We start from the raw sequence: 26,966 nt of genomic DNA, 5'->3' as shown, positions 1-26,966 counted from the left end.
ACCTTTTCCTAATTTAATGTAATTTCTGTGAGTCTGCAGACAATCGCAGCTGAACTCTCTTACCTCCTTAATAACACTGGCTATTAAATGATGGAACATCCAACAGAAAATCAAGAAGACCCAGACAGCAAACATTATGCTCAGTCTGGCAATTTATGTATTTTGGTAGGTTTTTTAATGCATTTCATTTTCTCTCCCTCTGCTAGTGTTCTTTTTTTCACTGCATATGAGCCAAAGGCCAGTAATTGTAGCTCGGGTGGTGTGCCATTAACTCATTTCACTCATTGCCAGCTGCTGGGTACAGGGGCTGTGAGCATGCAGGTATTTTCTAACACTCATCTCAACCAAACAATACCGAAGCTGTAAAGCTAGGAGAAAAATAACCCAGGAAGATCTGCAGCAAAAAGTATCCATCTTTGATATTCTCCTCTTTAGAGGACATCTGGCAGCTTCTTCCAGCCAGGGTATCTAGGTGGGCCCTGGGCAGGCTTCTTGGGCTTTGCTGTTGGAGAAATAAGGGCAGGGCATAGTTAGAGGCAGAAACTCTTGGAGAACTGTAAACTAGTACTGGTGCACTCTGTTAGCTGATCTAACCTTATGTGAAGTGAAAAAGTGACTTTGTGTTGATTGCAACGAGCTGTGGGTGAGACCTACTCAGACATACTCATGAGAGCTTAACTTTGGCCCACATTTGCTCACCTTGAAGTTCCCAGCTGCTTTAGCATGGGCATGAGTGATAACAGACCAATACTGAAATTTGGAAGAGTTACCTTGGGCTTCAATGGCAGCTGGGACAGAGTGACTTAGAATGCATTTAAAATCTGCCCTATTAATCCTTCTTCTTGGATCTGATTTCCATTAATTAGTCTTTGAGGGCCTGAAATTACATGCAACGTATCTGCAGGAGACAGGTAAGCAAAAAAAGTTTCTGGAACTAACTTCTGATTAAACCTCTTGAATAATCCAGTTTTTGAGACAGGGTGGAAAAAGGGTGAGGGATAAACAAGGAAGTGGAAAGAATTAGAAAGATGTAATTTAAATTTTTTTCACTATACAGCTTAAAATGATAAAACCCAGAGACCTCAAGCATGAGGTAATTTTCCCCAGCATCTTGCTTTCTAAATATATCTGCTAGCTCTCTTCTTTCTCCACCTAATTAAAAGGACTGATGTCAGACCCTGCAGTTATGTCAATAGCTGCCCTACCTCCATTTTGCTCCTCTCTTCTTCCTGACAGCAGATGCCGTGTGCCTGTGAAAAGCAGAGTCGCAGGGCTGTGCCAAGACCTTCCTCTTAGGTGTGCCAGGGAGAGGTGCAAGAAAGGAACTCCACAACAGTGCAGTGAGACAGAGAACAAAAGCAAAAGCAAAGCCCTGACAAAAAACAAAGCAAAACTTTTTCTTTCCACATCTTCTGTTTTTCTACATTACAAAGCATCAGGTTTTGTGGGACACCCTCAAAGACTACAGAGTAGAAAAGAACAGTGTATATACCAATATCAATATTAGGTTCATCCTGGTTGGGACTGTGAAATAGCTTGGCGGTCTTCAGAGACTCAGGGCATGTCTGTACTCACCATAATACACTGCTGAAGAACTAGCTCACAACAAGGTGTAATAGCTAGGCATCTCATATGGTTCTCTGAGAGGTGTTAGTATGACACCGTAGTGAAAACTTAGAGTGACCCTTAAAAAAAATTAATGAAACACTTTAATCTGGAACATCTTGTCTCCACATTTCATGCAGAAACTTTGGAATCTGCATTTGAATAGATTTCAGGGATGACTGATTTAGATACCAAGTGTCTTTTCACTCATTCAGTGAACACAAATTTTCTGTGTTTGCACACCTTTCTAAAAGAAGAGGAAACTCTGGTGGGTATATGCCTGGAAAATGTAAAGAGAAACCTCAGGAGGCCATTTCTCCTCTTGAAGATACTGCAGAGAGGATATGATAGGAAAGATTGGCAGAAATAATGAATATTTTATCAAAAATGTACTAAGAGAATTCTCTCCTGATTTTGCAAATTATCATGCATGTGAGGCTTTTTATCCTCTGGTAACTACAAATCAAAAGCTAAAACCCATTTCACTACCATTATTTTGTATGGTCTTTGGCTAGCAAGGGATCTGCGTGCTTTTTAAATAAATAAAATTTTAAAAAGGAAACAGTAGCAGCCCAAGCACTGAGGCAAGTTTCGAAAGACCAATTCTTCCATGCAGCATGTGAATCATCATTTCCAGGAATCATTGTCATTAAGATCAGAAAATGGGAGTGAACACACTCACGTATAGTTTCTGTCTATCGTTCTAAAAATGCTGCTTCTGGGCTCCCTTACAAAGTGTGGAAAAAGAAATCTTCATCCACAGTGCAGACTGGGACTGCCCTATGACTCTCCAGGTGCACCTGTATCATCAGTTCCTGGAAGAGCTCACGAGGGCAAAGGTGAGCTCTCCCTTTCAGTTGTGAAGGAATTAATACTGTCATCACTACCACAGTAAGAAGACTGTCCCACAGTAAGAAAAAGAAATAAGGCAGCAAGCAACCTTAAACTACAAATGGCCTTAATTAATTGTGTATTTTTTAACACTCTGTACTGATTGCTATGCATGCCTGATAGCCCCCAGTCTGACAAAAACAGGGCTCAGAAAGCTTTCCGATTCATTAGACCTGAAGGTAAAAATTGAAAGCCAATACATGACAAAATTATTGTAATCACTTCTCTCAACATTATTACCGAAAGCCTACTTACTTTGACTTGTGACCTGCTAACTTCATTTCAATTAGGGTCTGTCTTCAAGGACAAAACCACTTTGGAAAAGCACCTAGTGAACACTAGGCTTCCAACATCCTTTATAATACAGAGGCCACCTTTATTAGGTGGGAAGGAGAAATATTTAAGGAAGAGTCTCTGAGAGGTGAATTTTCCATCTGTTCAGAGAAAAGCATAGAAGGAATGAAAGAATATTTAATAAAGGACATGAAAGTGAATGGACCAATTACCCAGTTTCATCACTCAGCAAGAGACAAGAAATAAGGTACATCCCTATCATGGAAAGATTTTTCTTTGAAGTGCCACCTCTTGATGTTCTAGCTCTTGACTGACCAAAATTTACATGCTATGCTACTGTGTCACCCAAAATACCCACTACCAGTGAACTGATTGAATTCGTTGGTTGTGCAGAACGTTTCCTTCCAATCAAAATGGTGTGAAATCAACGAAAAATTTTGTACCTCTACCAGGGCTATTTTAAAATTTACACACATTGCTATTATTGACAGTTCTTAATTTGATACTTAATAGATCTAAATAATTCAAGTAATGATTTTCTTCTCTTGCAGCTGATTCTGAATGAGTCCTACTGTGGTAGGAGAATAAATTCTCCAAAGATGCACAATACCTAGTGCCTCATTCTTTAGCAAAGATCTGTATGAACTCTCCCAGCTTTTGTCAAGAAAGGTCTAGTTAATTTTTGCCACACATCATGATGGAATGATAACTCTAAAATTGTCAATTGACAGGTTGAAGTACCAGAGGAGCCATGAGAATTGTTTCCTTTTTTCTTTTTAAATGAACTTGTTTTGTTCCACATATTATCAAGGTGTGAGCATTAATGGATAAAAACTTATTGTCTCCTAGTTGATCACTTAGAGTGACTTAAACTGGAATATCTGCTGGTAACTACCATACAAAAATATAAAGATCAAAATGATCCATATAGGTCTTATTTAAGTCATTCAGGGACATGGACTGAAAAACATGTTGTAGATACAGTGACAGAACTTGTTTAGGCACAACGTAGGGTGCCTCCCTGACCTAAAAACTCCCTTTGTCAATGAGAATTTTATTGAAAAGAAATATGCTTAATTTCCGAGAACATCATTCATTTTGGATGCAAAGTGGCTCCAGCCCCTCTTTAAACATTTTCTTATCTGACTAAATGCAGGTGTTGTTCTTGACAAAAAATTAATACAGTCCCACTGAGGGCAAAGGGACAATTACTGACAAAAGAAGGAAGAAGTCTAACGTTGTTTTAGTTGCCTGCTCCAATAGGTGCATGTCTTTCTCTTACACATTCCCTAATTCGGGCTAAAAAAGCCAAACAGCATTTCACTCATCTGCTATCAGGCATTTCACCAACATTTGAGGAATGCTGCTACTTTTCAGAAGTTTATTCTCTGCTGTTTAATTTCAGTATGCATTCAGAGCTCACCAGTCTTAATCCAAGCACCATTGCCCTTATGGTGTTAAGCCATATAGTGTCTTATACTGCACATATGCAACATTATTTTACAGTTTCACGGTTGTGTGATACTCCCAATCACTAGTGAATAGTTGTAAAGTATAGGCTGTAAAAAAATCCACCACGTTTTTTTGAGTTCATCTTCCACTTCAGATCCTACTCTCTTTAAAATGGTGGTTACCTTCAAGGGGAGGCAGAATAGCACAAGGTGATACTCAGTACATTTACTCCAACACCACCATCCAACCTGAGACCACAAGGGATGGATCTGGGTAAGGATGATCTGAAATGTTAGGAAAACTCAGGGCTTATTCTTCACCGATTAAATCTAGCTTTCTAGACTAGATAAGTCTAGTCATATTGTATGTTTTTCACACCTTATAAAATACCTGGCCAATATATTCTAAGAAAACAGAAGCATGATAGTTCTAAAAGATACATTACTTCTATATGTATGAACATTTTCAAGTTACATGTAAGTAACTGACCTATATCAATTGACCATTTAAACTACTGTAATAATTTATTAACAAAACTTTGACACAATCAGTGATCTGTAGTCCCACTAAATCTGAATTAAATCTGATACAGACAAAAGTATTAATGCTTCTTCTTCTGCAGCTGCCCAGGGTCTCAATGACAAATCCCAAAGCCATGTTATTTTTGTCTCAATTTCTACAGAATGCACCAGTCTAAAGTTTCTTACACAATTTTTCCTGAATTTTCAAGATTTTAGTCTGAGTTAATACATACATAAAGGAGAAAATGTGGACTGATTAACATCTCTCATCAATTTTGTTCTTTCCCTCCCTCCTATAGATGACAATAGAAAGGAATCCTACTGTTCTACAGTGCAAAACCAACAACAAATCAAGGACTTGGAAAGGAAGTAAATTAGATTCTCTATAGATCTTCCATGGAATCAGGCACTCTTCCGTGAAAGAGTGCCTGATTCTATTTAAGTAAATGGCAAGATATACACTGTTTCTAAAAAAAATCATGTTGAGCTACAGATTCTTTGAAAGTTTTAAAGTAAAATTTTTCCTGGTATCTATTGGCAAAAGTATAGCAGGCTCAGGAAAGAGATGGTCAGGCACTGGCACAATAATATAATTTCGGCCCATTAAAGAGGGCAACCTAATAAATCAAGGTCTTCTGTAAACATAGTACAGTGCTAACTGTTTCAAATAGCTGAAGACAAGAACAACCCAGTTTATAAACTAATATAATTTAAGAGCCCTTAACTTTGCTCATGTTACTGAAAGCAAAAAGATGTGCTCTAGCAGACTGCTGCATCACAGGAAAGGCCAGAGGTGTTCCAACAGGGTGATAGCCTCAATAATGGAGAAGGGATAGATCTTGGAAACACAGCAAGTTTCTCTACTGTGACATGACATGCCAGAGGCATGAAGTTTCCTTCAAGAAAAGACAGTCAATGGACCAGATGATTCACGCATGCAATGTGGCAGAGATCCACCAGAGGTTTGCTTTAATTTGTGGCAGACAAGATCCTGTTATGCTAAAGGCAGGGCTAGCTTGCCACACTTTTAGTTCCCTACCTGTGGAACTAAGCAGACTTATGCCACACACACTTTTTAAAACAACAAAAAATAATCCTTACCAAAGACATGTAGCTGACTAGGGTGTGGTACATCCATCTTCTGTGATCTGATGTATCTACTCCACATGGGCATGTGACAGGATTTACCCAGGTAATGGAAAACAGGAAGTTTTATCATTCCAGGTGTGTATCTTCCATAAGTCAGCGTTGCAGTAGATACTTAACAGATGGACACAAGGACAACAAAAGCTGTCATAGACAAGACAGGTGCAGAACAACAGGGACACTTTTCCTGGGATCCCACAGGAACACTGTGGCAAGGCCAAGACTTCTCATTTTTGTGTGGCCTCAACCTACGTTTTTCCAAAACATGCAATGCTCATCGTTAGGTGTCCAGATTAATGAAAATGATTGTGAAAATGAACTCCAGAGTAATATCTTTCCACTTAGAGATAAAGCAGGCTATCTGCTTAAAAACTCTTGAGCAATGGCATGTACACCATCTCTTGCTGTTCCACGCCCACTCCAAACACTTAATTGGTCTGGAAGTGATGCCAAATGTTAACTTCACTTGTAAAATGTCACAAAGTGAAATACAAGCAGATTGTTGCTGTCCTCCATTCCTAAAATAAAAGCTTTTCACCTATGAAAATACAAACACCACCTAAAGCCCAAGGTTTTGCCGTGGTTTCTAGCTCGATATTTATCTGGGACTATCACAAGTTACATATCCACATTTAGCATTGCAGTAGTGTATAGCCACTTTAGGGACTGGCAACAGTCCAATAAGTTCAGATAGAATGCTGCTTTCTAGGAGATAATTTGTCTGATAAGGAGATCTTCATAATTGGGGATGGCCTGTTTCTGGTCTCTGGGCTAAATTAGACTTATCAACAGCAAGTGCATTTTGCAGATTAATGAGCTCCATGGTTACATATGTCAGATATGCTGGACCACTGAAGTATCATTTTTCTCTCATGCATTCTCACAAGTCCCCTGTAGAAGATATATACAGTTCCCATAGATTCAGCAATAATGATACTGTAATTCACTGCTAACAGTCATGGGAGGTACATCAGGTATCTGGTAAAGGACATGAGCAACAAGAGTATGGACATGATAAATGTTAGTGAGATTAGGCAACATGCCTGTCCATACACATGACACTGCAGTGAAGCCATGGAGAATCGTAGGATCACAGGATAATTTACATTGGAAGACACCTTATTAGATTATTACATGTTCACTGGGTTTTGTCTCCATTCCAGGGGCAAGTCAGCTTAACCACTGAAATTTTTTCAGCCAAACGACTATGAGAGTGTAGGGGGAGTTGGCAACTAAAAGGCTGAATAGCATCAGTTACATTTTGGTGCATATCTAAATACCATTCATGTCTTAACTGCCTGAGGTAGGAGTGCTGTTACGCTCTCTCACATGGGTTGGATATGTTGGGACAACATCAGCAAACTATTGTGATGAGAAGCTACCCAACTGTCTTGCAAAAAAGTCTTCTCAAATTGCAATTTATTTAAATCATATGCTCCCAGAAGAGCAACAGTGAGCAATGTAATGTGAAAAAAAGCCCATTTGTACCATGCTATTTCCATTGTAATTTGTAATATGATATTTATTGTCCCTTCTGCAAAGATATACACAGAATCTCACTAAGTTCAGGCAGGGTCTTCTACTACCAAATGTCTCAAAGTTGGTGCAAAAGCAATCCCAATTCTAATAACAATCTTGAAATTTCGCAACCTTTTTTTTGCATTGAATAAATACGCGTAAAAAAAAGCTGAGAAATAGAATATTTTAGGCAGCAGTAAAACTGTTGGAAGAAAGAAGGTTTTACTTCAGTGGGCTGAATCTCCCAGGCTAGTCACTATCAGGACCTCACCACTGTGTGGGTGGTTGCTGTTCTCTGTTAAAAGCATCTCTGTAGACATACAAACTTAACATTTAAGCATTTACAGACTTGAGGCTACAAATCTCCGTGCATCAGCAAGCATGCACGTTAACGCAAGTATACAAGTGAGACTTTATCTTCTTATTGCAGTAACACACAGAGTGCCCAAGCAAACAAAGGCCCCATGTGGGAAAAACTACAAGTAGTGTCTCTGGGATCTGGATGGTCTTTGTGTGTTGCCCTCCTTGTTTTTAATATGTGGAACTGCAGAACAGAGTAAATCACAGTTAAATAGCAGAGCTAGAAGTCCTTACATTCTGGACAAAACCACCAAGAATGAACAGCTCTGCTCTGTGTTTCCTGCTTTCCAGTGAAATCACTGACTATGCACTTCAGCCTGTCAGTGGGGCTACAGACATCCATATGGTCTCCAACAGCTAAAGATACACAAAACATTAAGCCAAAAAGCCACAAGTTAGCCTAGTAAGTGGCCAGAATAAAAATTTCCAGATCAATCAGTTCCATGCAGGCACACCTTGCAAATTTGCCTATGGAGCATTATTCAGTGTGCACAAAAGAATGCCAATCTGCCTTCCATTACGCTATATACATAGAGAGAGTACCGCCAGTTTAAGGTGTTAACCAAAAATAGCTACTTTGTTTTTAATTCACAACCTGTTGGAGTCCAAATTAACTTTCCTATATAGACATGGATTCGGGCATCTCTAACAAAAGCTGAGAGCCAGCATATTCTGCAGCAGTTTTTTGTTAACGTTCAGAAACATTTGTGCAATGTACCCAGCCGAGAGCTCAATGAGGCTTCAAAATAGACACAAACAATAAAATCAATTTAGGGATGATGCAAAACTACTGAGTTGCCTGTGGCGGTCTGAAAACTACTGGCTGCCAAAGAAATCAACCTAAAATTGCAACACTTATGATTTTATGATTGTATCTCTAATGCTGGCAAAACTGTGGGCCTTGGGCAGAGTCCCTCAGTGAGAAGCAAGTTTAATCTTCAGTCGGCATCATTTTAGCCATGGAAAAACCAACTTGAAATATGGCTTGCAAAGCAACCAAACGCCAATCTAGTAACTACTGACTCAGACTATTTATAAATAATAAGCAGTTGGCCTTTTGGGTATACTGCTAGAATATGCACTGCATGAGAAACAGGGAATTGATGTCCTTAAAGATAAGTGTCAACTGGAAATAACTGCTATTACAACAGCTGTGTGATAAACAGTGAAGGATTCTCTATCGTATAAATCCTGCACAGCTGTGGGCCTGCAAAACACTGATAACTGACAAGCACTAACCATTTTTAACAAGGAGGATATGTAATACAACATAATTGCTGACATCAGCTATCTGAATTTGCAGAAGCAGTTAAAGAGGCTCCACATCCCAATTCTTTGCATGAAAGATCATACTTTTGTCAAAAATAATTGAGCCTGCCATTAAATGTCAAAAATGGTGGCTTACTGTTGAAAGCAAATGGGATTTTGTTAAACTTAGCAATTTGATGGTGAACCTAAATGCCTGCGATCTTGTACAACTAAACCACTGAAGTCAGCACTGGCTACTCACATGATTTTATTGGGATTGGTATGATTTTATGGGGTTTTTAATATTGTTGCAGCTCCTACAGTCATACAACTCCATGGGAATGCCAACAAGATATTTTTATTTTTATTATTTTATTTTGTTTTATTTTTATCTTATTGTTATTATTTTATTTTATTTAGCAGTAAATGTCTAGCTCTTGCAGCTGTGGAGAAACTTGTAAACAAGATCCTATAAAAATTCACAAACCAAGAAGCAACACAAAAAGACTCAGACTACAATCTGGTGGCTTATCTATTTCTTTAAATATATTATTGATATTTTTAAAACCCTAAACCACATCAACAAAACAGATAAAAGATCCCATTATTCCATATCACGAATGGCAAATGCTGGAAGGTTAAAAATTGAAAGAATGCAGAGGGAATTGCTCCTCTCTCATGCTGGAAAATGCAAATCTATACGAAGGACTGAAAAAAAGCACCTGTCCAACCTGCCCAATTGCCTGACCTACATACTTTGTCAGAGGACAGAGTGGGATTTGGCAGAATAGGGGTGTCAGTGATATTAGCCTGCAGAGGACAGGGTGGATCATATACTCTGGGACTTGTCTGTCTGGGGACTTTTTCTAGCACAGCTATTCTGTACTAGCTCCAGTAGGCACTGATGTATCAGAATCAAAAGATTTTATTCTGAATTGACCAGACTAAGATCAGTTTGAACACAGAACCAACTATTTTTTGGACACGAGCCAGCAATGTGCACTTGCAGCCCAGAAAGCCAATTGTATGCTGGGCTGCATCAAAAGGAGTGTGGCCAGCAGGATGAGGGAGGGGATTCTGACCCTCTGCTCTGCTCTGGTGATACCTCACCTGGAGCGTTTAGCTCTGGAGTCTTCTGTACAGGAAAGACAAGAACCTGTGGGAGATGGTCCAAAGGAGGCCACGAAGATGTTCAGAGGGCCGGAGCACTTCTCCTGTGAGGAAAGGCTGAGAGAGTTGGGGTTGTGCAGCCTGGAGAAGAGAAGGTTCTGAGGACACCTTATTGTGGGCTTTAAGTTCTTAAAAGGGGCCTGTCAGAAAGATAGGGAGAGACTTTTTAGTAGGGCCTGTTGCAGTAGCACAAGAGGTGATGGTCTTAAACTAAAAGTGAGATTCAGGCTGGATGTGAGGAAGAAATTTTTTATTCCCAATATTTTTTTTCCTTTTCCATCCAAGCAAGTGAAAGAAATAAAAATTAGTGTACCATGGTTGCTATTTCTAGACATGAAAAACGTTTCAAAGCACATAATATTTTCAAATTTTAAACCCCAGGCAAATAAGTGGGAAAACAATAATAAAAGGAGCAGGAAAACACTGCTGAGAAACTTCCCGTTTGTATATGCTTATCTCTGCAGAGGAATTTTAAATGCTCACCTGATAATTTCAACAAATATGTGACAAACTCACATGTTTGAATATTCACATGAGTATTTCCTGAAATAATCTAAGTAAAAAATGGAGAATCTTGTGATATGAAAGACTCAACCCACCACAACCCAACAGATAACTCTGTATTACACACATATCATATATATAATATATGGAGTAATGGAATCAACCAGGTTGGAATAGACCTTCAAGATCATATGGTATATATTTTATATATATTATGCTAAATGTATACTAATATATATAATAATTATAAATACATATGAGGGTGGTAAAATACTGGCATAGGTTTCCCAGAGACATGGAGGATTCACCATCCCTGGAGACGTTCAAGGCCAGGCTGGATGTGGTTCTGGGCAACCTGATCTAGATGAAGATGCTCCTGCTCATTGCAGGGGGGTTGGACCAGATGACCTTTGAAGGTCCCTCCCAATCCAAACTGTTCTATGATTCTATGATTCTATTTGTTAATTGAGAGGAACTACAATGTTTTACATTCATACTCTATTTTGATCCTATTTTCTCCATTCTCCCCACTCCATCAAATTGGGTCTTAGAAAACAAAAAGGTAGCTCCAGCACCATGCTTTCTGAGCTTTTCCTGGGAAAAAGGGAAACCTAAATAACATTGCAAGACCGACAGCAGATTTGCTATGCTAAAAATAGACCAAAATCCCAAACCAAAACATGACAAATGGGTAAAGTATTTTTCCTCAGAAATACATATTAAATTGCACAGTACAATCTGTATGATATCACTTGAGTTGTTGAAGGTGATGCTCAATTAAGTGCGTAATACAGTGTTTCATAGTGTGTAACAGCACTTCTTGCTCAGTAGGCTTCTGGGCTGCATAGAGTATGATGGAAAAACAGCCAGGCAGAAGTCTCAGACTGTGGCAGCTGCTGAAACAAGAGGGTCCCCCTTTAGTACATATAGCAGGGTGAAGAATATGTTAAAGTTGGTTTCCAAATGGAAAACAGGTGGACAGTATGTTAAAACTTGTTTTCAGATAAAGATGTTTGCTTATTTTGTGGCCTTCTAAAGCAAGCTTTAAAGCACATTGAAGTACTTTAACAATTGTTTAATAACACTATAGTGATAGAGTTCAGTGTCAGCTGTTATGCACTGTCTGCAGGCTTGAGTTGTCATCTTGGAGCCTGCATTTGGAGGAACTGGTGGGCCACCTGTAAAAAGTCCAGAGGCAAGCAACAAAAATCACTTGAGGTCAGAAAAATACATCTGATTTGGGAGAAGAAGGGATGAACTGGTATTCTCTAGAAGGGAAAAGGCATGAAAAGATATTTCAGTTCCTAAAACCTTGACATGAAGAGGATTGGAGGACTCTGTTCTTAGTGTCTGTATCAGATGGAACATGCAATTATGGCCATAAGCAGCAACAAGGTTAGACAATAGGAAAAGCTTTGCAGAAAGGCAGGGCTTCCTGGTGGCATTGTGGGGAGCCAGCTCCATCACAAGAAGTCTTTCAAATAAGTTAGAAGAACATGTTATGAAGTGACCTTTGGATAAAAGATGAATGGCACAATCTTTCACCACTGTATTTGACATGTGCCATGGCCAAACAATGACAGAACTCCTGCTTAATAACTGGCAATACCAAACCTCTCTTTTTTACTATAGATTCCCTGTACTATCTCCAGTGTCAAAAAAGGAGACTAAACTGCTGCCAAAATACAGCAAATAGGTGAAGTCTGATGGTGTGGGGTTCTGATGATTCATTCCCGTTTATCTCAGTGCTTGCAGAGACAGTATAGGGTGGACAACCAGAGACACTCCAGATGTGGTCTCTCCAGAGCAGAGTAGAGGGTCAGAATCCCCTCCCTCATACCACATACCAATTGTGGTGTAGCCTCCAAGAAAAACCTATGTCCAGCTTTCTGCCATCAGGGCTTAACAGCTCTAGCAGTTTCTATTGCCCTGCTGTTTTCTGGGGGAAATCTTCCATTTATGTGACTGTGTATTTTTCCAATACACATTTCTCTTCACACAGCTAGTGAGGTAGAAAATGCAACTGGAAACCAGCTGCTTGTTTTTATTGCACAAGAGTGCAAAGTTCAAAGAAAAGAAGTGAGACGGATGTGGTTTCTGCCTCCCAACAACAACTCACTACCCTGCTGTGCAGCATATAGGTGCCACCTCTCCTGAAATCGTCAGCTTTCAGCAGCATCACCCTTCCATGCTCCTGCTGACAACATCAGTGCCTCCACCTTTCCTCCACAGACTTTACATGGCAAAGGGCTCCCTAGAAAAGGTCAATGCAAATCTGACTGCATGCCCTCTCTTTTCAAGAGAATGTCATGAGCAAATATTTCATAATCCAGCCATGAATTACTTTACAAGTAATTACACCTACATCTGATAATTCTCTGGGGTCAGTGCACGGAAGTTTCTGCACAGTTAACGACTGCTTTACTCTAAAAGGACTCATTATAGAACCCATTTAGAATGCTGCCAAGAAGCAGAAGCAAAGAAATTCCAAAGATAGAATATGCATAGATTTCAGTCCCATCATGCACTATTAGGAAGTCCCTGAGCAGCAGATGGGGCTTGCAGGCTGCTCCTTGCAGCTAGTAGATTTTACATCACTAAGTTATTTCCCCATCTGTTGCCCCTCTACCACCTTCAGCTCCTGGCTAGTCTCCACAGACAGAAAAGATGCAATCTATTATTTTTCCTCATGTAACCAACATTCTTAAATCATCCCTAAACTTTTCAAAGAGAGCTTCATTTTGTTTTTCTAGGCTAGCACTTTGCCAATGCCATAGATTTTTGTAATAGCTATAGTTGGCACTGAAGCCCACAGTTACAAATAGAACCAAGTAAGTCAATCATCCATTAATGGGTAAAGAGTTACTATAGCTAGTTTCTATAGGACAGATATCAATGCAGTGGCATATAGGTGCAAAGTGGTTTCACACAGTACATAGAAGCAGGAAAACATAGACCTGGGCACGCAAACATAGACAGAAGTTCCAGAGATGAGACACACAAGGCAGATGTCCTGCAGGCTACCCAATTCCTTCAGGTTAACCAAAAGATGTGAGAAACACAAGCACTACACAGCAAAATACCTTGACAGATTCCAGGACAATTAACATGAAGAAAACAGTATAGAGTGAGATGCATGCATTATAATTACATACAGACACACAGATCCATTATAGGAGGGATTGTCAACAGCTGCTCCCATCACTTCTACAGTATTCTCATTAAAATATGAAAACAAGTGATAGCAATAGTTTACAAGAAAGGGTGATGGGGACTGCTGGTGTACAATCCTCAGAAATTATTAAACCTACAACATATAACCATGTGTACATCCGTGCAACCACATTATAAAGGTGCTCATTCCCACCATGTGCTGGGCACTGTCCTAGACGCTCAGGCCCATATGCCTACCATTGACAATACAATGAATTCAAGGACAGCTGAAGGCAAGCAAGATTGAAGTGTGCTGCTCCTGGGAACTGTTTTGTTTTCTGATCAGTTTAGGTGTTACAGACTTTGCAAGGAGAAAATGTATGAGGCAGGGTTAAGCTCCAGAGATAACTTTCCCTATCCTTTGTCTTTCTCTGTATGTCTCAGATTAAAGGCACACACGAACATAAAGAAAATGAGGAACAAAAGAAAAACAGAGAGAAAACAGATCTCTTTAGAGCCCTAGAACCTACTCTTAAACATTATTTCTTTCACACCAGACCCTAAGACCACTGCATTTAGCCTTGAGACACTCTATGACTCAGCTGTTGAAAGGAAAGCAGCTGACAAAAGGAAAGAAAAGCAAGGGGAAAAAAATAAGCTGAAATTCTGTAGCTAAGAGAGCCTTGACTTCCGTACAGTACACTTCAACACTCCTTTTCATCTTTACCACGGGCTCCTGGGTGATGCCAAAAATATAAGGATCACCCAAGCAAGTTTTGCCCCTTCCTCACTCTTTTGCTAAGGAAGATGCTACAGAAGGTTCACTAATTACAATGTTCTCTGTTTTTTCACACGCAAAAATCACTCCTCTCAGCACTTCTAATGCAGCATCTCATGCTTTAGATATTACACAAGAGTAACAGGGAGGAAGAAAATAAGGCACCACCTTGAAAACTTGGCAGAAAAAGATAGGTTTCTAGTGCTCAGTGATCTGCAACAGGTCATCAACGACTGGTTTCTTAAACTGTAGTCCCACTCAGTGCAAGTAACAGATGCCCCTTCTTCATCTTTTATTCACTCCTCTGCAAATGATGCTAATGCTGCTTTGACAAATAGCAGCCAAAAGCTGCCTGAAAGAATCTGGCAGTATTGAGAATAACACAAAAACTCTCGGCCTTCCTCAGGTCTCCGAAACACAAGGAGGTTGGAGTAAATGCTGCTGCAGGGTTTGCCAGAGCTGGCCAACTGTGCTGCTCACCTGTCTGATGTACCAGGGCAGGGGTTGAGTACATGGAATCTGAAGTCCCTACCACACCACCAATGTACCATGCTTGCCCACTTTCTTCGTATCTGTGCCAAAACCATGCTTGTTGTCTTTTGAAAGCTACCCCACTTTAAAACAGGAGTAAGACAGCCACATGGGAATTTCTGCACCTGGCTTTTCATCCGAGGTCAGTTGTGTCTGATCTTATATACTACTTGGGCTGACAGGAGCATCCTGTCACAGCTTCTGCTTGCCTTTTGGCTGGATACCATGAGCAGTGGTAGTAGTGCCAGGTATCACCTGGCTGCTGTCCCTGACATGGCACTGCTGACACTGCTCTGGCGTGAAATCAACCACCAGAAGCAAAACTGAGCTCACACACACAGAAAGGCAGGGCTTTGTATTGCCTCCTTTAGAAGCTGTGGTACTTACCTAGTGTTTTATGGTTCTTTAATTATTCCACTACAAGTACATGAGTTGGCTACACTTCATTTGTCTGTGCCCTTCACAACACCGCTGGAGCAGTTCTGGCAAGGCACAAAATAAAAGCACCAGGCTTTAACATCTGACTCATGCCAAATGGGATCGGTTACAGATCCAGACTCTCTAACCAGTTAAGTAATTCATTTTTTCCAGTTGCTTTCTCTTCCAGCTCCTGCACAATCAGCTGCAGCCCATGACACACACCCAGTTGACTCCTCTCCCTGCCTGTGCCAGAAAGAGTGGCACTGCATAATGGCAGAAGGTGACAGACATGCATAGCATCACTGGGGTTTTTTTTCTAGCTCCACCAACTTCTTCCCAAGGAAGCAGCATCAGTTAAAGAGAGGAGAAAACATGCTTTGTGCAACACAACAATCACCAGCGTGGTTTGAAAAGGTATTGCAAGGGAAACAGGAGGTCAGCAGATAGCACCAGCTATAACTTATAGTGCCCCTGCTATTGTGCCAGTGCTTTCACTGCTTTTCACCTGTTAAAATGCCTTATGGAAGAGAAATTAAAAAAAAAAATCTGGTGAAGAGCATCACACTACACCCTCTGCACCTTCAGTTTTGGAAGGTATGTCAAAACTGCACAGAAAAATCTACATCAATAACTTTTCCCTACATCGAGAGCTTCTTACACATGTAGGAAACAAAACAGGCCCTTAAGAAAAGTGATTATTGCCCTGCAGGTTTTGCTCTGATCTGGGGAACGCAGCACTGACATGTATGGACTGCTGAAAATGAGTGTTGCTTCCAATTTGTTCCTTGATATCTGGTGAGAAGTCCTCCCTGACTGAGTATCTTAGAAGAGCTGAGGACCACTCCAAAGATGATGGAGGAAACAACGGGAAGCTGTGGTAGCTGTGACAAGACCTGCAGGGAGTTCATTCATCATAAGATGAATTATGTGAGGCCACCCCGTAGTGCTTTTTTTGTGTTATTGTCATGACTGGGTGTTGGTTGCCATCAGCTCTGTATCAGCTCACTGCTGCATACTACTTCTGTCTCTAAAGAAAAGCTTGCTGTAATATGTACTGTTGCTAAGCATTTGCTTTGCTTTGTAAATCTCTGCACAGTCAATAATCTATTACTTGAAGTACCGGTATCCAATGTACTAAAAATAAAGAAACAAGCAGTTTAAACTTTATGCAAGAAAAAAAATCCTACTGTGACATACATAATGATGATGAAATATTATATATCTTTTTTTACATGTGTGCTGATATTAGACTTTGAACAGCAATTTGGGGTAACTCCTGTGCTTGAAGCACCAGTGATAGCCATGGTTACGTTTTACGTAAAGAAGACCATTACGTATTCCCAGAGCCATGGAAAAAGAGATGTGGAAAAACAAATGTGAGAGATTGAAGGAACCAAAAGGTGACTTAAAAACTGTTACTTTACTAATTTTATTGCATTTTTGAAGAGGAAATGTGGTGGTAGGGCTGCTCCTTCAAGAACTGCAGAAGCACTGCTAGCAAAGGGGAAATAGAAATAGCATCTTTATGAATTGTAAGGGAATATGTGTTCTCTTTCTGCCTCACCTTTTTCTCAAGGAAACTGTTGAGGTGATGAGTCCTTTAAAAATCTCCTCCCCAAAGCAGGAGGGTGGAAACAGGATCCCTACTGTACTACTGTTCAAAAGGCACACTATTTAACCACATTGGAGCGATGTTGGAACAAAACCACTTTTCCTCCACCCTATCAAATCTAATTCTGTATTAATATTCGGATTTGCTTTCATATGCTGTATCTACCTCTTTATAAGCACAAGTATTTGTACATGTATTCAGATGTAACACTGTTTATAAATAAGAGACTGTGTAACTCAATACGTAGGGGAAACTGTTATGATTGATTTGGAAACATGAGGTACACCTTTTGGTATGCCTCATTTTACACAGTAACTAGAACTTGGACAAGGAAAGTGGGATAGGAAGATTTCCCTGTAGCAGCTCTGAACACAGCTCCTGTCCAGCCATCAAAGACAGGATGGTAACATATTCAATGTTAAAAATCACTTGAATTGCCCATGAAAAATCATTTCTTCAGATTTCCTTCATCCATGTGTATTGAAGAGCTGTGCCACAAAGCAAAAAAGCCTAATGAGCTGTATCCTCTTTCAGATTTCCAAATGCATGACTTCTTAATTGTTTCTGAGTAGTTAATTGTGTATACTCGGTTTTCACTGAGCCATCAGCTGACTTCTCTTTACCTCTCTGTAACCAGTCTCTTTACTAACTGATCATGCTGATTATCAAGATATGATATTTTTTCCTTCCTCTTGAAGGCTATGGATCAGGGGATGCAAGTAAACTGGGGAACTTCATTTGCTCCTTCTCTTTGTCCTCAGGCCTCTGATGGCTTCCAGTAGTCCCATACATCCTTCTGGCTACCAAGCCAAACACTGTGGGGCAGGAGCAGACAAGGAGCAGTCAGAGCGTATGTTTGGGAACAAAATACCTGCATCCCATCTCTGTCCACCATGTGCAAACATGACCCCCCTTTTTCTCCTTGTATTCCTCACAGAAGTAATGGTTTCTCACTGTCAGGCAGAACACATACCTGATCTCACATGGGCCCTTGTAGGTCTGACAATCTTTTCCTTCTAAAGTTTGTATCAATGTGAGTCTAATGCAACTGGACAAAGACAGTCAACCTCCAAGACACCAAAATGAGAAGCATCCCATTTTGCTGCTTGGGTGACACACAGCAGGGCTAACCTGGAAAAAGTGATGAGAAAAGTATGCACTGTAAAAATAAAGTAAATGTATAAATAGCACATATTACATCTGCCAGGTTTTAGGAAAGATACAGAGGGCCAGATACATTGCAGCGATAAAAGGATATGATTTTTTCAGTATTCAACAATGACTGGGCAGATGACATTCCTGTTTGCTGACTCCCTCCTGAATTTGGAACGATACTGTTTTTAGAGGGATGATCCCTAAAGTTTCCAGTAACAGAAAACTATCTCCTACTCTACAAACACCTCACTTCAGTATTTAGAACATGCAGCAACTGAAATTAAAAAACAAGCAAACAAAACAAACAAAAAAAATCCCCAAGCCAAACACTGAGAGTCATGGAGTTAAGACCATGATTTAATGTGGAGTTTGAAAGCAGGGCAATGTGCCACTTTTTTACCCCCTCACTTCTAAAACCAGCTGCCTCCAGTTGCCAAAACTCATAAATGGAATTGCTGCACTGCAACCAGGGTGAAGTAAAAGCACAGTGGCTTCAGAAACACTTAATTATTAGCCTTCAAAATAAGGAGCCTTCTCCTTGTTTTACTCCAGGACCATGACCATGACTCAGGCTCCTAGGTAAAAGTGTCTCCAAGGGGGTGAGGCTAAAACACATCGGCACAAAAGTGTGTTTTCAGAAGTTGTCCAGGTTGCTCTTCAAATTTTCTTGTTTTGCGGGCTTATAAATTACTGTTGACTGACTGTAAGGATAATACATGCCACAAAAAGAATGTGCTGTGAAAGCAAAGCACAACCTTGGTTTTGCTATGCACCCAAGCTGCTCTCTATTATTGGGTTGAAACTTAGACGTGGTTCTGGATCGCCAGCTGGGCTTAAACCATGACACCCCTTCAGGACACAATGATCTCTGAGCATGGACATAACAATTTTAGTGGTATTGAGATGTTGGCCTCAAATGCCTGCTTCTCCAGAGGCAATAGGGTTGGAAAGCTGTGCAGACACCTGCAGGCAAACTACCTGCAAGTTAGTTTATGCTGGGAAGCAGAGTGCCCTATGCTTTTGCAGTTTGGACTTAGCAGCTGCACTCATCACTTCCTTGGATGCTGGTTCTGCATTTCATCTACAAAAAAACATGCTCCAGGAGTGCTGGAGCCCAGCCCTTCTTGATCTCTGCATTCATTTTGTCTCTGTTCCCTTTCACCTGCTCCCTCTCTGGGAAAGAGGCAGGCTGTCACATCTTCTGATCTTGCCTGACTAATGCACCATCCTTGCTAAAGTCTTTGCTCCCAGGCAAGACAGAGGCTTCTGCTGACTGGCTGCAGCACAGCTGGTGAAGGCTTTCTCCCCTTATTACTGCCGTTTTCCTTTTCACTCCACTCAGACTTCTTTGAGGCACTTTTGAGACATAGGGTCAGTGTACTTCTGGCTCTCAGTTAGCTGAACCTCCCTTTCCCTGTGGCAGACGTCTGCGGGAAGCAAAGGCCCCAAAGAAGAACATAATTGAAATAAAGGATATTATTAAACAGCTTGCCAAAGCCACCTTCACTTCTCAAACTGGTAAACGTCCATTGCATTTGTTCTTGCTATGAGTTCAAGGACAGTTTTGCTGCTGTGGGATGTCTGAAATATGACATTTCAGAGGCAATCCTCTTAAGTGCTGTGCAGAGTTTTATAATAAAGAGAGAATTTTAAAGTGGGGATTTTCAGAAGGGGGTACTGGTTAGAAATGCATAGTAAAATTAATCTTCACCCCAGTGGCAGACATTCCTGTGCAAATTTCCTGTGTGGTAAGTTATTTGTGTAAGTTTCTTAGCTCTGAATGTAGTGCTGTATGCTCACTGACTGAATGTCTTAGCCAATAAAAATGCATTTGTAGCAGATGTCAGCAAGTGGCCCCAAAACTTCAGGCACATGCTTGTGACCCAAAATGAAAAAATCAATTAAAAAAAAAAAAAAAAATCAAGCCTGGGATAAATGATGCACTTACAAGAAGAGAAAAAAATTACTCAAAGAACTGACCTGGCTTCAGTTTGCATCACAGAGTCAGAATGTCAACTGGAAGAATTAAGCATATTGCCCTGGTTAATTTTCATGCGCACATTGGCATACCTTCAAGTAAAATTTCTCAAGAAGTCAGAAGAAAGTAATTTCTAGGTTGCTCTGGATTGCCCAGCAAGTGCTGTTCTCAGAGCAAGACATGGCAATACAGAGCAGAGGACCTTTTAAAAGCCTGTCCAACCCATGCTGCCTTGAAGAGCACACTGTCAAAAATTCATTGCTCTAATGAGAATGTATTGTTCCTTTATGTGGGGTAATGCTTCGCATGTCTGCATGTGAGACCAGCTTCCACAGAGTGCTCAGCACTTGGCAGCTTTCTTTGTGACACTCCCAGATGGTCTTTTAAAATTGCACTAGGAAATTTGAAAATCCACATCCTTCTTTCCATGTCTAAACACTGGTGCTGGGAACTCTCTATGGCTCAGAGCCTAGAAAAGAGTAGGAGAAAGAGAAACTGAGTTAAATCATCCACACTCTGAGTTTATTCTGCATACAAACCACAGTGATTTTCCAGATCACTATGGCATGCTAGAAACTCAAATATTATTACACTTTCTGATGAAGAAAGGAAGAAAAGTGTTTCCTCTCTGGAGTGCCTGAAAGGCCAAAACAAGGCTATGAGAATGCTCTTGGAACCCGAGTGATGATGTACACTGAACACACAAAGATGCTGAAGCGCTTAGGGGTGGCTCATTCCTGGCAAGTTATGAAAAAATCGTTTAGGTTGTACCTCAGAGGACTGTAAAGCTTTCTGAAGACAGTGCCATCTTCAGAAGGACTGTGGTTAGTAAATATCCAACTGGTATGCATGAAATCAGGTCTATACCTGTAGGTAAGCACATAGGATTTTCCCATCTCAGTCCGTTTTTATTAAACAGGTAATGGTGATGTCACTTCTCCTTTCAGAACAGTATGAAATAGTCAAATGATGGCAATACATGAGGGACCCCACCATGTTTGTGCCATGGATTTCAAAAATCTTGAACAATGCTCTCACACAGTCTGTTACTTTGACAACCCATAAGGTTAAAATGTGAGTCCCAGATGATGAAGCTAAAGGCAATCCCCGAGTAAATACTCTGATCCTTGCTGTATTTATAGCTCAAAACCGCTATGTGCTGGAGCAGCCTTTGAAGATCTTATCCTCTTTCACAACACTCTGTTTTGAACTTCTTTACCAGCAGAGTATGTCTCTGATGGAAGAAACTTGTTGAATTTAAGGCTAGCAAATGCAACTGTAGACAGTGAAAATTACGGAAGACGGAAGGGGCAGTGAGTATAGAATATGCACTCTTAATTACTGCTTCATTTGTAACGCACAGCTAACTTTGCTCATTGACATTTTCCTAGTGCTGTGTGCTCAATATACTTACTATTCTTGTCTCAGCAATTTCTAGTCATTTTGAGAGAAGCAAGAGAATTTCTTACTACATTGAACATATTTTTTGCACTGTTACTTCTCTAGGCAATCACTTTGTTAGAGATTTCCTGCCTCTTACGCTTGAGAAACTGCTTTTATTTAAAAAGTAGGCTTTAATCATCCTGGGAGGAAGAATTCAAGAACTTTGATGTATTGTGCTGGACCTAAATCCATCCACTTTGAGTTTCAAACTGGGAACATCACCAGTTCCAAAATAAGATATAAAAGGATCTGTACAATTAACTGGCTGGTTTGCTGCATACAAAGGTCACCAGCATCTCTGACTTCATACTTAGGCACAGCCAAATTCAGGCCCTTCTGTCCCCAGTATGCTCAGTTGTGACATAAAGAAGCCAAGGCACAGGGGCATCACCTCACCTTTGGCCATTCCTGGTTTTTGACAGTTCCATGTAAAAGCATAAAAAAGTCACTTGTAGAGCTAAGGACCAGAGACAGGGGTATCCTTGAGTCATTTTCAGCGGGAGGAAAAGTGAAACAGGGAAGACCAGCACCGCAGCTGCAGACTACACCTGACATGAAACAGAGGATGGAAGGGGACAGTATCTGAGGTACCTGCAAAATACTGCAGCTAGCAAGCCTATGCAGTTGTAATACTGCACCCAAGGGAGCAAATTCCTCAGTTTTCATTTATTTCAATGAGGATTTGAGTGTTTAATTATTACAAGCCACTCTAGGGAGAGAAGGGGGAAGAGGGAGCTACATGAACACACACTCACAACTCAAAAGCCAGTATCTGTGCTGCTAGCAAATGAATCTGTCAATGTCCTGAAGTGCTACATTTGGACAGCAGCCATCATTAACGGGCACATTGGAAATATCACTCAGTTCTAATTACTGAATGCTTTGGAAAGTATGAATGTCCGTCTATGTAATAGAAATGATTTCACACGCATTGTTGCTAAGTACAGCAAAGATGTAAGCATTTCAAACCTTTTCCTTTGACAAATAGCCATAACTTGACAGTTCAGATGCAGTCCATATTTATCTGGGCTGTGGTTCAACATAAAATCTTTTACCGTCATTCAACTGTCCAAAACATCAGTTAACAGAAAGAATTCATTGTGGGGTGCTGGAGGAAATGAAATCAGGTGGTCTTCTCTTGCTGAAAAGGCTCTGAATGCTCAGTGCCATCACTGAATTTGCTCTGGCCCATGTCAGTACTATAAGATGGCAATTGCACCAGCCATTTGTGATGGCAGGCTTTTCAATTGAGAAATTCAAGAAGAATAGCAGGCTTAATTGTTGCTGTAAAACATTTCCAGCAAATATATTTTTGGTTCTCTTTGCCCTATAGCAGCATCTGAAAGCAGATATCCCCTGTAGCTGTAGTTTGCTGTTCATGAAGGATGGGTCCAAAATGCTTTAGAGCCCAAAATCCCTTTCACAGGAAAGATTTTTCTCTAGTGACAGCCAAGAAAAGAGGCACTTTGACTATCCTCCCTTAATTCACCTGAGGATGCGGGTGGGGGTAGTTTATACTGCTTTTGACAGCTTCAGTATTACCTAGAAAAGCAAGTCAGTGAAACTGTAATCTTCCTGTGGAAAAGAAGGGTACTCTACTCAAAAAGGCACTCAGGATAAATACCAGGATCTCTGGCTAAAGGGGAGATGGAGAAATGGATATACTAGGATGAAAAAAAGCATCAAAAATAACCTTTCCAAGGAACAACATGACAACACAGCAATGTCAAGGGCAGCAGCAAGTGGTCTGTGTGGGGCAGTTCTGCTTGGCAAAACATGGCATCCCAAAGGCAAGGCAACCTGCTGCCTCCTCTTTTCTGTCCTTTTCTCCCATTCCACTTGTTTCAATTTAAAAGTAAATCTGAAAAACAGGCACTTTATCTGCCATGTGGATAAAATACCAGGCCAACTCATCCAAGTATTCTGGGAAAATTTTCAGGCTGTTTTCCTTCTGCAGAAATTGCCTTTCTACTACTTAAAACAACACTCTAAAGGCAACCTGGCAAAGTCTTTGTGTTGTGAAATAGCACGGATTGGTAAGAGCAAGCTATAAACTGCCTCTCACTGCTGGTTGAGCAGCAGGGCAAGCAGCCTGTGCCAAGATGCTTGCTGATGCAGACTGAAGCAAACCCAAGTCTCTACGGCCAGGGCTACATCACCAGCAGTGGCATGTGCATGGCCTGCCTCTGCACACAGCAGCCTTCCCCAAGCTATCAGCCTTGGATATCCTGCCAGGCTTGTGGGATTACTCCATAAGCCAAGAAGTGAGAAGCTCTTGCATGCATGTTTCCCAGTGCCTATGGATTGCATTTGGGGTGCTCCAAAAGGGCTATTTTATATGAGGTTTTTTGTGGATGTGATAAGGGTGAGTGCTGAGTGCTGAAATGACATTCCTTTCAAAATACAAGGGTGACATAAGCAGCTGAAGCACTACTTTCAGCAATCATGCCTAAAAATCTTACTTTGCACAGTTCTTACAGAAGATTTGTGCAGGAACATAGAGGGGATTTGCCATTTCTGAACATGAAGGCTGCTAGAACTCGAAACATAAATCTTCAGAATAGACCTGTGAAATCTTTTTGAGATTTACAGCTGTAAAACTTGGACAGGGATCACTCTGTACTTCTTTTTTCCTGAGCTTTGTCTCTTTGTACACAGTTTTACCGGTCTCTTACAGCTTGAAAGGACAACAGCTATCTAGAAATAAGTCCCATTTTGAGGGGCTGGAAAGGGTAGAGTGAAGACAGTTTTGGGTACCATGCAGTGCCTCAGGCCACCTCTTAGCCTTTGTAAACACCCATTATTTTTTCCAAAGCCTCTGTCAGTAGTAAATCTCCTGCAGCTGGAATGAGGCCCTGTGGGACTCAACATGCTGTGGCAAGCCCTTCGCAGAGCCTCCTCCCACCCTTGTATGCGCTCTGCACCCTAAGCCAGCCTTCAGGAAGCCTGATTCAGTGACTCTGCCAGATTATTAAAGGTTAGGAGGTATCACAGGCCTCGAATATGTTAAGATCCTCATGTTCTTCCCTTCCCACCTGCACCCCTTATGTTTCTTTTGCCTTTGTCATTGACCTCTCAGACAGGTCACCTGCTTCTTGCAGTTTCCACATCTTCCTCATGAAGAATTTTATATTGCATAATAAAGGTAGAGGATTTTCAGCTATTGAGGTGAGTCAAATCCCTGTCTTAAATACCTGCTCTGTTAACTCTGTTTCCGCAGGCAGCTCCCACTCTGTTTATCTTCATGTAAGAGAGATCCAAAAGGTAGCTAGGTTTGTCACCTTCTCTTGGCACTAAATTCACAGGCAGAGTGCCCCACAGCAGTCACCCTCTCTGTTTTCACACAGGATATTCCCTGCTTTTCTGAAGCTGATCCTCACCCATACCGTGTTTAACAACTTAGGTGGAGTTGACTCTCCCTTTCCCATATAGTTCCCTTCTCATGGCCATCACTGTTCCCCTAACCACAATGTCTGCCTGACATAGGGCGCAACCACGGTGCCTTAAGGCTCTGCCTCTGACTTCCTCCATCCCTTACTGGCCACAAGCACTTCTCTGTGAAGTTTCCATTGGAACACAAGGCTTCTCACATCTCTCCACATGCAGCCAGCAGTCATAACCATCACTCAAGAGAGCTGAGGCTGCTACCATCCCATCTGATGCTTTGCAGGTTGATCAGCTCACATTTGTTCAAATAACTGTAACCAGGCTTTTGTATAAGAAAAATCATATAAAAAAGATTCATGAGGTAAAGATCCTTTCATATAAGAAAGATCCGTACGAATCAAGCTGCCTATGCCTTGCCAGACGTCCAGTGTTTGCATTTGGTCTGGCTCCTTGCTGGCTCCTGGCCAGCAAGTCCCCCATCCAAGTAGATTTCTGATACCAGAATGACACGAGCATGTTTTATATCAAATTGAGGACTTGGCAATACAAAACCGCTGAGAAAGAAAATCTACATTTCTGATTGCCAAACCGCAAATTTACAGCCTGACTGTCCTTCATGCAATTGCTTGCACTCATACCTACCTGTAGTGACAAATTCTGGTGGCTTTGGTGCATTTAAGCTCGGAAACATGTCAAGGAACATGTAGCCTTGAACAGGTTGCCGAAACCATGCGACTGCAGTACTTTACACCTACCAAGTAACTGTGGAGAGAAGACCCAGTACTTAGATGTATAATTCAAGGTTATTGCAGCTTTGTTGCTCTGATGCCAAAGTGGTTGATAGGAGCATAACTGAACATAGAAGTGACCAAGTGCTGCTTGAGATATGAACAAACAAGCAGGTGCTGCAAACTATGATACATTAGCAGTTAGTGCTCAGCTTTCTTCTGAATTACAGTGTTCACCAGAGTGTAGTTAATGATAATACATTGCACTGATATAGACACCACTGGAGGACCTCAGAGTGTTTTACAGGCAGTAAACCATTACATTGCATGAATAAATTTTTTACCAATTACTCCCCTCTCCAGGCAAAACTTCCTGCTGGTGCAATTCTGCTGCACTCTGTGTGGTAATGTAAGCAAGAAATGCAACCCTGAGTTTATGTAAAGCAGCTTAATCAAGAAGAAAGAGTGAAAAAGTGTGAGTAGTGGAAATATAATTTCTAAGGCTGGCTTTACTATAAACAAGCTGCATGCCTGCGGGCCCATCCTTGCACTTCTCATGGTTGTTTGCTGTTATAAATTTTATTTTACACTTCAGTGTCTCTGGAATCTGAACTCACTCCCTGTGATCTTAGCAATGACATCAGGAGCTTCTGTTTGATCAGCTAAGGCAGACAGGCTGGTTACTTAGTGCAGAAGAGCATGGGGACAATGATCTTCTGTTCCTTGAATATGAATGACTGTGATCATCTGGACATGTCACGGATGCTGCTATTTATGAATATCATCCACTTGGATTGCAAGAACTCAAGAGAAAGATCTCAGTGGGAATATTTTTAACATTATTTCCTTTCCAGCCTACAGCTTCAGTATATGAGGAGGTGAGACCCAGATCAAAGCACATCAATAAGGAGTACCACAGGCAGGACAGAAACAGAGCATCCTTATACACCACAGCTGCTGTTAACAATCCCTTAAAATTCCTGCAGCATCTCTGTACTGAGATACAGCCCCACTGGGAAGCAATGGTGGACAGTGAAGAGTTCCAAGCAAAACCAACAATTCCACCTAGCTT

This window comes from Psittacula echo (genome assembly GCF_963264785.1).
Source record: "Psittacula echo genome assembly, chromosome: Z".
Taxonomy (NCBI): Eukaryota; Metazoa; Chordata; class Aves; order Psittaciformes; family Psittacidae; genus Psittacula; species Psittacula echo.
The sequence above is the reverse complement of the archived record's forward strand: the minus strand, read 5'-3'. Positions refer to the sequence as shown.